The sequence below is a fragment of the Marmota flaviventris genome, chromosome 8 (genome assembly GCF_047511675.1).
Source record: "Marmota flaviventris isolate mMarFla1 chromosome 8, mMarFla1.hap1, whole genome shotgun sequence".
Lineage (NCBI taxonomy): Eukaryota > Metazoa > Chordata > Mammalia > Rodentia > Sciuridae > Marmota > Marmota flaviventris.
The window spans coordinates 44,239,690-44,253,174 of NC_092505.1; the positions used below are offsets into that span (position 1 = coordinate 44,239,690).

The window sequence follows — 13,485 nt, forward strand, 5'->3', positions numbered from 1 at the left end:
CAATGTTTTGGCTTTACATAGTGTGAAAACAACATGCATTCAGTAGAAATCTTACTTGGAATTTTGAACTTGATTTTTCCCCCAGCTGGCACATGGACAGACCATAGTTCTCATTCAGCCAGGTGATCAGGACAACAAGTCTTCCTTGTTGCTAATCGACAATGTTTGCTAGGTTAGGTACATTAAGTGCATTTGCAACTTATAATATTTTCAAGTTACAATAAGTTTATCAGTATGTAACCTCATCATTAGTCAGTTTGCTCATTTTCATTTTTTCTATTTTAAGGAATTAGGCAAATCACCTCTTTATTTCTTTTTCTCCTCAAATCTTCTTTCATAAAAGTCTCTTGTGCTTTTCTATATCTTTCTTTTCCATTTTGTTAAGAGTAAATGCTCATTTGGGCTCATGTTTTCTTATTTTTATTATTATATGTACTTGTTCCAGTTTCAATGATCTAAAATTGTGCTTTCCAATATGATAGCCAATGGACTTTTAAATTGAAATTAAATAAGAGTAAAAAGTCCTCAGTTTACTAGCTACATTTCATATACTCAATAGATATTGTTTCTAGTTTTTAATAAGAATATTTTAATTGTGTTATTAAATATTATGCCATTTTTAATCCCCTCATTGCTACAAATTTTTAGACCCTACATAAGTGATAATACATTTTTTATATTCCGTGGTTTCCAGTATGTTGTATTCATATGTTCAACAAATGCAGTTGGTACTGACATTATGCTATGTTTTCTTAAGAGGTGCTGATTCATGGGCTAGGTAGTGTGGTACACACCTATAATCCTTTCAGCTCGGAAAGCTGAGGCAGGAGCATCACGAGTTCAAAGCCAGCCTAGCAACTTAGCAAGGTTATAAACAACCTAGTGCGACCCCGTCTCAAAATAAAAAATAAAAGGACTGGGGATGTGGCTCAGTGATTCAATCCCTGATACTACCCCCCAAACAAGAGATGCCTATTCAAAACCAAATACGAGCTGCTTATCTACTACAGAATATTTCTGGAGGATAGAATGTCTACCTACTTGCACCTGCAAGTTCAGTATTAGCAATATTAGACTTAACTTAGACTTTTATTCTCTTTTCTTTTTTAATAATACACATGATCTAAACAATATAGTTAGGTGAGAAAAGTGTTTTCCTCCAATCACTACTTTTTAGTTACTTAAGAAAGAGTACAGACATGCCAGGATCTTTCAGCTAATAAGAGGCCATAATCTCAAAACAGAAACATCAATTTAACAGTGATACCACTTAAAAAGCAAAACATTAGAGAATTATTTGGAAGCTAAACAGAAATCAAAATTCAACAAAGACTTTTCTAGTTATTGGACATGTCATGACACCACCTGCACAATGAAGAAAAAAGACATTATCTTGGGAAGAAAAAGTTAGTGCTAAAATTACTTCACTTAGAATTTGAGATGCTAAATGATAGTTCAAGTATTTTGGTTTTGTAATAATACCCTATACGCATGTGTGTATTAACAGATTTGTAATCTTTTGCTCTAACTTTAAAAATGCTTAAACTTAATTTTACATATTTTAAAAAATTAAACATTTATTGAGCCATAAAGCTGCAGTGAAGCACAATAAATAAAGTGAGACTATCTATCCAATTATATTTTGGCTCAACATTAATCATGAAACTAAAGGTAAAACTCCTTAGTCATAATTATCTAGGAAAGTAAAGAGTGTCAAATATAAAACTCCACTGCTTCAAAGTATAGCAGCTTGGAGTGTGGAGAAAAAAACAAATTGAATAAATAGTCCAAATCTAAAACTAAAAAGATTAAGTAACATATTGTCTAAGTCCAGTATTTTCTCAAACATATGTACAGGAAGAAACATGTATGTTATGGCCGACATGAAGGCCTAGAAGGATTAACACTATGTTTATGTTAAGATGGTTACTGCTGATCACTGTTTGGTTTCTTGGATTTATTAGGATTTATTGGCCGAGCCAGAGGAACAAGGCAGCTTCATGGACATGCGGATTTTGCTCGTCCAGGAGACACTGGAGGCAGGTCAGCTCCTTCTACCTGCATGGCTGTGGGAGCTTCATTGGGTAGAATCAGATTAGTAACCTTTGGATAAATAGAACTGATATTTAATGTTCAGCATCAGGTGTAAAATGAAGGTAGGGAACTGGAAAAAATTTGTGCTGTAAAATCTTCAAATGTGGTTGCTTCTGAATGGTGCTGGATAATTGTTTGGAGATATTGTGATCTCTCCTCATGGAAGTTCCAACACAATGGAATCAGAGATTTCAGAGCATGGATTGCATTTCTAACTCTTACTCCAACCACTATGGGTAGAACCTTCCAATTCATAATAACACCATCATGAAGTGGACCAAAAAAGGGGACTTCTATTTTTCTCATCATCTGGATACTGAACATGTGATTTTTTTTCCATTGGATATATTAAAATAAGGACATCACCAAATTCTGTAGGAATAATTCCTTTCCTGTAGTCTCTAGTATGCTCTGACCAAACAATGTACACTTAATCATTTCCTAAACATCTCAACTTGCTGAGAAGCAGTACTCCCAAGTGCTTAAATCCTGAGCCTTGGAGCAACTAGGGACACGGTCTTCCTCTAATCTACCATCTTGAATCTCCCTGTGGTTATGGTTTTGACAGCACAAATGTAATAATATTTCTAGAACAACAGAAAGTTCTATCAGATTTAGCTGATCTAAAGGATAAGACAAATTGTCATTGCACTCAATATGTTTAATATTTTAGTATATGTTCATGAAAAATGTAAATGAAAGTCAATGTAAAAAAATTGCAAGTTAATATTACTTTCTATACACATTTTCAAAAATGTTTTTTCAAAAATATTTTAAATATCAAATATTATTATCATTCAAAGAAAACTGTAAAGTATGATGATACCAACATTTTCAATGAAATTATTTGAGTAAAGTCAGCTTTTTCAATTTAAGTTTTTAAAATTTAATTAAATTCAGTTAATCATTTCTTTAAAAAAAAAATCAAAGCATTTACTGCCAGTTTTTAATTTGGCCACTGTTGAAAATATTATGAATCTATATCATACTTGTCATACATATTATATCTCAACCCACAAATATACCAATTTAAAGGTAATAGGAATTGTTTAATTTTGAAAAATTTCCCTCTGATTCTTTGTGGAACAGTTGGAAATTCATGCTAATTCATGACTACCTCCAGAGTCATGACTTAGAACATAAAGAGAAGTAAGAAAAGGGCACTCAGGACTACTTAGTTATTGAAAATCTGTTACAGTTTTACTATCAGAGAGGAAGGATTTAACCAGTTCATTAATTGCTAAGTGCTTTAACTCTTCAAACCCTACTGGTTCTGCAAAGCCTTGTCCATCTTCAAATTCACAAGCAGCACAGCTCCCAACCATTCCCAGCATCCAAACATTGACAATTGCCTATTGTTACTAGGACATAGGATAAACAGTCTGAAGATCTGGGGGCCTGAATGGTGTTTGTTACAAAAACCAGATGTTTTGGGTTACAGATCTGGCCTTCCCAGCTCTGAGTACTAGCCTGAAAGACAGAAGTGCCCGCATCTTCTCTTCAAGTTTATGTGTTTTCATGTTTGTGATTCGCAGTGGTAACTATCTTCAGAGGTAAATCAAGTGGCCCAGGGCAAGGGCCCTCTTGCCTGCATCCTGATCCACACTCTTAGTAGTCACATGAGTGAGTTAAGTAATAGTTCTAGGAAAAGCCAGTTGGGCAGGCCTTGAACACACACACAATTAATGAAGCAATTCCATAAGCTACAGATAGGTCCTCTGTGTGACTTGATTTACCTCACCCAAGAAAATCCAATTAAAAGGCATGCTTATCCCAGATCCATTTTAAGAAGTGCAAACTGAGCCTTGGGAGTTAAGTTCCTCAAGATAACAGCTGATAAAAGGCAGAGACAAGTTTCAAAACCTAGTCTCTCTGAAGCCAAAGCTCTTTGGGCAGCCACTTAGACACATCTCACTCCCTATAAATGGCTGCTCTCATATGAATGTGGGTGAGAGGGCCTCCAGATCCCAGAGCAGGTCAATGGAGGGGTGCTCTTTGGGGCAAGGAGTTGGTGCTGAAAGCTGTATTATTGTATGGCTGAAACGAAGTAGACTAAAAGTTGATTTGAGGAGACCCACACAAGTGTGACCCCCTCCACAGAGATCTGGTCACTCAACTATCCCCAAATCTCCACTGGCACCCTGATGCTGTCAGGGCACGCCACATTCCTGGGATCTTGTTAAGGACACACCCAATTTTGCCCAACCACCCAATCAGCCACAAACCCCAGCATAGCCCCAAGTTCAGACTCAATAAATTCTACATTCTCAGAAAACAATCTGTTTTTGAATCTCTCCTGCCATTAAATATGTTCTTCCTCTACCTAGAATTCCCACTTTCTTCCTGCCTGTAATTCAAATGTCATCCAGTCATTTGTTCCTAGACTCCAGAGGGAGTCAGCCACACCCTCCCCTGAGGCCTTCAGAACTTCCTTCAGACTTCGGTTACAGCCTCAGGACTTTGGAGCCACAAGTCCACATTCTCACCAGAGAGTGAGCTCCTATGGACAACTGATTCCAACACAACCTCTAAAACTACAGCAGCCCTTTAAGTGTTGAGTGTTGAAAGAGTGAACAAAGAGCCAGGGAAGATGACCTTGAGAGCTTGGTTTCCTGGGAGAGGACTTTGCTCTTAGCGCCCACAGCCCGCTTTGAGCAATATCCTATCCATGGCATTGAGCCACTATCTGGGGCCATTGCACCAACAGGAGCTTAGGGTGGGGCTAGGGTGAAAACAAACAGGGAAGACAAAAACAAGGGGTGTGTTGAAACCTTGAAAACGTTCTATTCCCTGGCATTCAAACATGCCACGCCTTCTAAGTCAGGTGGCTTTTCAGTCCAATGTTTTGAAAGGATTGATTGATCATAGGTACTGGGCTTTTGGAGCAGAGCCAAGGAGAAAGGGAAAAACAAAGGAGATATAAACTGATCGTCGTGTGTCGTTTTTCTGTGTGTGTGTGTGTGTGTGTGTGTGTGTGTGTGTGTTTCTAGACAGAAGAAACTGACCTTCCTCTGACTCAATTATCTAATTACTTTGACACCTTGGGCTGTTGTGTCAGCACAACACCTTGTTTTGTCAAGGACACTGCTTTGGGGTGTCTCTAGGCTTGAGGAGAAGCAATTGACAGGAGATAAGTTCTGACAGTCAGGGAACCATCTGGCTGAGGAAGAGATCTCAGGGAGTGAGGAGTGGGTGGGGAAAGAAAGGAAGAAAAGGAAATGTTTGGTATGTTGGGAAGGGAATATCTTGGGACAGGTGGCAGCAAGGTTAGCAAAACTGGGTGTCCCTGTTTGCGCTTCCCAGATTGGGCTCAGGGAAGATTGTGCCCAAGCACGAAAACCTGTGTGTCACAGGTCCCTGAGAGGCACAGAGTACAAGCCATTCTGGGTAACACATTGGGTTGAGGCGTTTTCTTTACTAGAGACCTTTGTAGACATAAAGTCAGACTTGGAAGTTTTTCTCCCAAGCACAAAAATGTTCTTACTTGAATACCTGTGAGACCAAAATGGAAGAAATTGTCAGAACAATCATAAAGCCCTTCACGAAGCAGGCTGTTCAGTTAATATTGAGGATTCTGAAAACAAACAAGGGCAAACGAGTATTTGTCAAAGTTGTGAAATACAGCTCCAACAGAGCACAGAAGGCTCTCGGGTTCTTACCTTCCAGCATTGTGTACAGAGGAGCAACAGCCACAACAACAAAAGATACATGTTACAGAGAAGCTAAAGGCTTGCGGGTCTTAACGCCTGAGGACAAGGCACTGTGGTTCAGTGATACAGCTTGGGGGGACTCTGGGGACCTGGGTTTCAGGCCAATGCAGTATTTAATACTCTACATATGTTGAGTTTAGATTTCTCATCTGTAGAACAGAAGGAGGAAACTCTGTGGGGATCATGGTCCTCAGCGTGGGGGTGGGGTGGCTCTGTCGAATGACACTGGAAGCCACAATTAAGTTTGATGCATCTTCCTGGAACATCAATTTTACCTGGTTGGCAAACCCTTTAAAACATTTTTCTTCATTTCAAAATTAATGCATTTGTTCCACAAATATTTATTGAGCATTTCCTATATGCCAGGTACTGTTGAAATGTACAATAAACATTAGGGAACAATAAGTGATTTACATGATCTAAGGAAGACAAAGGTCCCCGAATTATTTTTTCACTGGGAAGGAAATTTCTGGCTGTGCTTCTTCATTGTCACCTCCAACCAAATAGCAGGCATTGGTCTTCCTGTGACCCAAGGCACACTCCAGTGGCCTGGGTAAGAGTGATGTTAGGTCCCCTTCCACTAGCTGCAGCTTATACTGTCATGGACACTTAAAATTAAGTAATCTTCTTTGTTGACCACAGGCTGGATTTGCATATCTACCAGACAAAAGTAAGGAAAGGAAAGAGAACTGACATTTACTGAGCACCACGACTTGCCTTTTTGAAGTAATTTCCCTCAATCTTCATATCTGCAAAATCAGCGTAAATGCTCCCACTTGAAAACTTAGGGAGGCAAGCAGAGGCTCCGAGAGGCTTAGTGATTTGTCCAAAGTCTCACCACTAATAAATGAGATGAGATTTCATGTAGCCTTGATCTGGCTCTAAAGCCAATCTCACTCTGACACCTCCCTCCAGAGAGGATGGAAGTGGTGGTATTTTCTCTTAATATGCCTCTCTGTCTCTCAAACTCAGAAGCTAAAGACACACAGTATTAGAGAGAAAATGAACTTGACCTAATCCGCAGAAAAAGTGAATAGCAGAGCCAGACAGGATCGCAGGTTGTACAATGTCTTTATTTGTTGGCAGGGAGGGAGCCCGGGGCTAGGCTGTCAAGTGAGAATTCTTGGGAAAAGGCTCTGATGTTGACAAGACCTTATCTCAAGGTTCAGCACTGCCATGTATCTCTGGGACCCTAAGTCTCTTAAACTCCCCAAGTCTCCACTTTCCTTCTCTCTAAAAAAAAAAAAAAGAGAGAGAAGAAATGGTAAAACATTGCTGCATGAAACACACATAAAATCATCTATGGGAAGGATTTTTAGGCTCTAAAGTACCACCTACAGATGCCTGCAGCTCACCTAAGGTCTCCCAGCATCCAAGCAGTATCCCACCTTGGCCTCCCTGACTCCCAGTTCAACGTCCTTCAGACTACCTCACAGCGCTAGAGACACCTTATTTTGTAACATGAAAGCTATCATTGTGCTACCATGCAGAAGAAGACTCCCAATAGTTCAAAAAGGCTTGGAGGAGCACACCCTTTCATAGAGAAAATGGAGCATTTAGCCTATGGTGTACTGCTATCCTACCACCCACCATGTTCTTTGGTAAGTGCCTTTAGTGAGCTAGGCCCTATACAAAGAGGAGCAAAGTCAAGGTCCCTGCCCTCCAGGAGCAAGTCCAGGCAAAGGGAGTTTCCCAGAGGAAGTGAATCACTCAGAGAAGGTCCCTTTGATATGGCATGAGCCAGGGCTAAATCTGTTTTGATGACTATGTATCAAGCCTATAAAGAACAGAACTATCTAGTGTCTCTCACGTCTACCCTACCTCACTCCACTGCTTATGTTTCCTCCCTAGAACTTCCCCTCAGAATCAACAAGGTGAGTGCAGGAACAGAACACTTGGTAGGACCATGGTAGGACAATACCCACCCAACACATTACAATGCCTCTGACTTCTCCAGGGATCCCTCTCCAAAGTTCCTGACATGCCATTTCCTCACCAGCCCACAGAGAAGAAATATGGACAACATTTGCCCTCCCTCTCATAATGAAATTGAAGAAACTGATGTCCAGAAAAGAGACCTGTCTAATCCAAAGTCTGCCTGTGAATCAGTTTTATAACACCAGAAGCAAGGAATGTCAACTCCCCCTTCTTAGGCTCAACCTCTTGGCCTTCCAGTTAGATGCTTGTTAGTTCTTTAGAAGGAGAGTCCCAGTTTTCATAGGCTGTTATAGCCACTGGCACCTCTAAATATGGGACATGGTACATAATAGGCATGTCTTACAATTTTTATCAGTGGCTGGGAAACCAACTAACATCTCCTTGAGTTTCCTATTTTTCCATCTGCAAAATATCTTGCTTAAATGAAATGATCTCTGACTCTATTTCTAACTGGTATATTTAGGCAAACTGAGTATCTTAACTTGATAAATGGAAATAGTGACAATCAGTTTAAGAAAATACATTGGGGTCCCCAGCATTGAGGGAGGATCTATCAGTGGAGATGTGGGCACTTAAAAAGAGTAAGAGATGTGAATCCCAAAGGACTTAAAATCAGCAAACTATAGTGTTGCAGCCACATCAATGTTTATAGCACCTCAATTCACAATAGCTGAACTATGGAACCGACCTAGATGCCCTTCAACAGATGAATGGATAAAGAAAATGTGATACATATACATAATGGAGTATTACTCAGCTTTAAAGAAGAATAAAATTATGGTGTTTGCAGGTAAATGGATGGAACTAGAGAAAATATCATGCTAAGTGAAATAAGCCAATCCCCCCAAACCAAAGGCCAAATGTTTCCTTAATAAGCCGATGCTGGTCCATAGTGGGGGGCAGGTGGGCAGTAGGGAAGAATGAAGGAACTTTGGATTGTGCAGAGGGGAGTGAGGGGAAGGGTGGGTCGGTGGGGATGGGAAGGACGGTAGAATGAGACAGACATTGTTACCCACATATAATTATACTACTGGTGTGATTCTGCACCATGTACAGCCAGAGGAATGAGAAGTTATGCACCATTTGTATAAAATATGTCAAAATGCATTCTGTCATATATAACTAATTAGAACAAAGTTTTAAAAATTAATATTTATTTAAAAAGAGTAAGAGATGTGAGAGATGAATCTAGCTAGACTTCATGGATTCCACAGCCCAGGGCAAAATAATATCCTCACCAAAATGGAGACCAACAGGTAGTATATTCAACAGAAAGAACCTTGATAAAACTAGGAATTGGGAAACTTGGGTTCCTGTGTAAAGTCTGTCCTTGTTTTGCTGGGAGATCCCAGAAAAATTACTTCCTTTCTCTGGTCCTCATAGTACAGTGGTTTTAACTCACAATATCAATTCTTCCACAATGTCATGAAAGGAAGATCTCTCTTCTTACTGCTGGATGTGGAAGAAGACCCACTTTCCTTGGACTTCCTGGGATTCTTTCTCTATGTGGTTAATAGCACTAGTTTTAACACGAGGATCCTTTGAACAGGCCTTAGCTTTTGTCTGCACATGCAGAAATGTGTAGAAACCTGAACATGTTAGACATCCTGATCTCCTTTTTCTAATTCCTCTAAACATGTTTCCCTTTGCTTTCTTTTGTTGGTATTTTAGGTCAGACACCCTGCACATAAGAAATTCTCTGAGCTGGATGAGACTTTAGGGTCTTTCCATCTTAGTTTTCTTCCATTTTGACATGAGCAAAGGTCCCCCTGGCTCCCAAGGCAACCAGTTAGTGTCTGGGTAAGTTCTGATTATTAGAAAGTTTTTCAAAGGAGAGGTGACAACTTCCTTAATTAAAATAAGCCCCAGGGCTGGAGGTAAAGTTTAGTGGTAAACCACTTGCCTAGTGTGCACAAGGCTCTGAATATGATCCCTAGCACCTCAGCAAACAAACAAAAACACTCCTCAATGCTGTTGGTGTTCAGTTCACCAGCTATTTTGGGACCTGTTTCCTTCAAAATCACTGAGTTCTCCCCACAGAACTAGTTTTCTCACAGGTCATAATTGCCTCTGTATTGTCTAGACTGGTATTCCCACCTCCAATCCTAATATTTTGCCCTTAGATTTTAGGCCCATTTTAATCATTCATAAATGCTATGGTAACTTATTGATTGCAAAATAATGTTTTATTTTGAGGGCTTTTTTCCCCCCTAATCTATCTTAACCAAAGGAATATTACTTCATCGTTAATTCTATAAGCCAATTCCATACAACTGAACATGTTTAAGTCTCAACTTGATCCAAGTCTTGGTTTGGGCCCACTGAGCAATGTAACCTTAGACAACTTACTTGCCCTATCTGAGTCTCAGTTTCCTATTCTTTAAAAATTAATAATACATACCTCATGAGCTGTTGCAATAGTTTAATAGTGCACATGAATGTTTTGTCCTGGAAGAAGTAAGATTAAGTTGTTTAGAAGACATATTTTCCTTAGAGTTCGTCATTATGCAAAGTCCAAATCCACCTCTTTGCAGGGTGACCACCTCCTTGGTCCTGGTCTATCCTCTGGGACCATGCAAAATAGGCCTAAATCCCACTTCCACATGGCAACGCTTCAAATATTTCCATTTGACCACAACCCCCTCACATGGCAAAAGGCCTCACCAGAGAAACTGAGGTGGGAAAAAGTGTATCCAGGGCCTCACCACAGTCTTGAAGGAGAACCAAGAAATTCTGACTTCTGCCCTGGAGTGACCACTACAACATCTGCCTCCGAGAACAGAGTGGTAAGCCAGGGCTCCTAGAAAACTCCATGCTGGCAACACATGACACTGAAGTGTTGAAACATGCTACTTTGATGTGGCATTAGCTCATGATATTGCTTTATTTCCTTAATTTAGAAGAAAAGCACAGCTGTTAAAATTTTTTTTTAATAATAAGAAGTATAGTGGTGCACCAAAAATTTTCAGGAATTTTTCCACGAAAGCGTTGCACCCAATTGTGCAACTTTTTAAAATTTTTTCATGCAAATCAATTTTCTTCTATTATGCAAGGACCTTCTTTTCAATTGATTTCTAGCCTTTTAATCCCTATACTCTTGAATTCCTGGATAACCATTTTACCCTGTCTAATTGAGACAATTTTTGAAATAAGAGTTAAACAAACAAACAAATATATAGACTGAATTGCTCTATTTGTTGAATGGGAGTCCTAAGAAATCTATTGGCTGTCTTTCTACCTACTTGGAATCTGAGCATTATTTGATCCCTTGTTTTGAAATTAAACTACCAGATAAATGGAAAATATTATTCCCTTCATTTCATCCCATAATTTGTTCCAGAAGTCACTTTTCTGTCTCTGAGAGATTTTCAAACTTGGGCTGTTAGTAAATGTCAGTGTCTTATCAGAGAAACTATAACAGGGATGGTTTCATTGGGAAGAAGGATATCTAAAAAGTCTCAAAGATACCTTCAAACCATGAGGTTCTATTATTCTAATCTGTGTCCAATCAAATGTTGAGACAACTTTTGTTGGGGGAAAGAGAAGAATGCTAGTAAAATCTTGCTATTCAAAAAGAGGCATATCTGGCCACTCAGACAGTTTTTAGTAAGTTATCCTATGGGGGAAAAAAAAGTAAGTTATCCTAAGTAAGTTATACTGGAAATTTCTCTATACCATGGTAGACAGTCTGGTGAAGGTAAGACCAATCAGGGACCATAATAGTTTTTCTTTTTCTTTTCTTTTTTTTTTCTAATAGTTTTTCTTCGTCTTTTTTTTTTTCTACCAATCTCAGTACCCAATTTGTTGAATATTTATCATGTGGTGTAGATCTGTTAACTGATTTCATTAATCATCTTTATTTGCCTTTAGAACTTCTCCTGAGATGTTTGCTTAGTGAGTTCTAAGAGGGTTCAGAAATTGACACTTATCTTTTGGGACCTTTAGCAACATCTGGAGCAGCTGGGGTTCTAGGTCATTTGCCCTCAGTAGTAAGTAGCCTTGTTTTTTGTTTTTTTTTTTTATTAGTTGTTCAAAATATTACAAAGCTCTTGACATATCAAGTAGCCTTGTTGTTTATCCCAAAAGAACAAAGAAATGCTATGATTTCATTTGGGCATCATGTCATGGAAGAATTTGGGAAGCACGGAGCTTCTCTGCAAATTTCAGAATGTACATTATTATAACATTATGGAGGCAACTGAAACTGGCCACTTCAAGTTTGATTTTAAAGTCACGCTGATATGTAAACTTGCCTCTTCCATATGAACGGTGCCCATGGACTGGTCATCACTGCCTGATTGCATTTTCCCAGCTGGAGAAGAGTAGCTATAACTTAGAAGACTTAATTAAAATCTCAAGGGCTCACATAAAATGGGTAAAAGTTTCTGACACCACACTTCCCTCACTGCCCCAAAATAGTTCCTGCCTCAGACCCTATTCACTCAGCTCAGATACAATTTCCTCCAATAAGCCTCCTCTGACTCTCCACATTCCTTCAGTCAAGCTGGAAATGATCTCTCCATTCTCTGAATCCCCACAGCTCTTGTTCTGTCTTTTTCATACAAACCTAAGTAATTTTTGAATCCTGATCAGTCATATGATAACAGCTCTTCTACAATGTTAAATTTGGGAAGATAGTGTCCAAGTGTTGTTTTCAATATCCCTTGAAACACTCCTGGCAAGACTTGAATTACATAGGAAAGTCACCTATGAAATGAAAGACAACCCAGCACTTCTCTTTGCTCTGGCCACAAAGCATTTATGTATGATTAATTGGGAAATTTGAGTTTCTTAGGAAATATTTTGGGGGACATTTTCTTGGGAGTTTTTAAAAACTTCTAAAAATTTATGGCAGGTGATTTTTTAATTTTAGTAACACAATTTAGGAAAAACAAAAACACATGGAAAATATTGAACTTTGCTATTAAGCAGAGAAGTTATCAATGAAAACAAACTTGAAACATATTAATGTAGAAAGAAAACTTTGGAGCAGACAGTGAATGTTTGGAAGACTTGTGGTTGGCTAGCAGCATTTTGAATTAACATTTTTTTTTTTTTAAGTATATAAAAGTCATAAAGATGCCTGGGCATATTTCTCCAGTCATTCAAAGGAATTCTGGAATTCATTCAAAAGTTATAATACAACAATGGTAAAAGGCAAAATGCATAAAGATGTTCATGATGCTGTAGAACAGCACAAAAGGAAGTGAACAAAAAAAAATGGTACTCAAAGGTCTCAAAATAGACGAATGGTTTTATTAATTATAAAACATTGTCAAAATCATACTATCTAGTCATTACAATGCAAACTTTAAAAAGAAAATGTTCATTATGTAATGGTAAGTGGAAAAAATTCATCCATGAAATGAAATATGCATTATGCATGATGATGAAAAGACAAGAAATAGATAAGAATATGCAAAAATACAAATAGTTGGCCATGGTGTAGGATTCTGGCTTGTTTTCTGTCTTCAAGCCATTACATCATCTTTTCAATGACAAACGACGACGATGTTTTAAGTAATTGAAAACAAAGTCTCATTAGCCTTGTCCTTGTCTAAATTCCAAGAGAACACATTACTCTATTCATTCCCACCTCTGCTACTTGTCTTTGATTTGAACCTGCTCCATCCTCTTCTCCCCCTCTTTACTCCCCTACTCTCCTGGACAAAGACCCCTATCAAACAAGGAAACAACAGGCACCAAGTTTAGCAGGAGCTGTGTATCCAAAGTGCAAAGGTAG

General features: G+C 38.7%; 1 long non-coding RNA gene across 3 annotated transcripts in view; it reads left to right on the forward strand.

Moving 5' to 3' along the window:
* The window catches only part of LOC139706707 (uncharacterized), a 204,775-nt gene that overhangs the window by 92,665 nt on the left and 98,625 nt on the right, over nucleotides 1–13,485 (forward strand). The window lies entirely within an intron of this gene.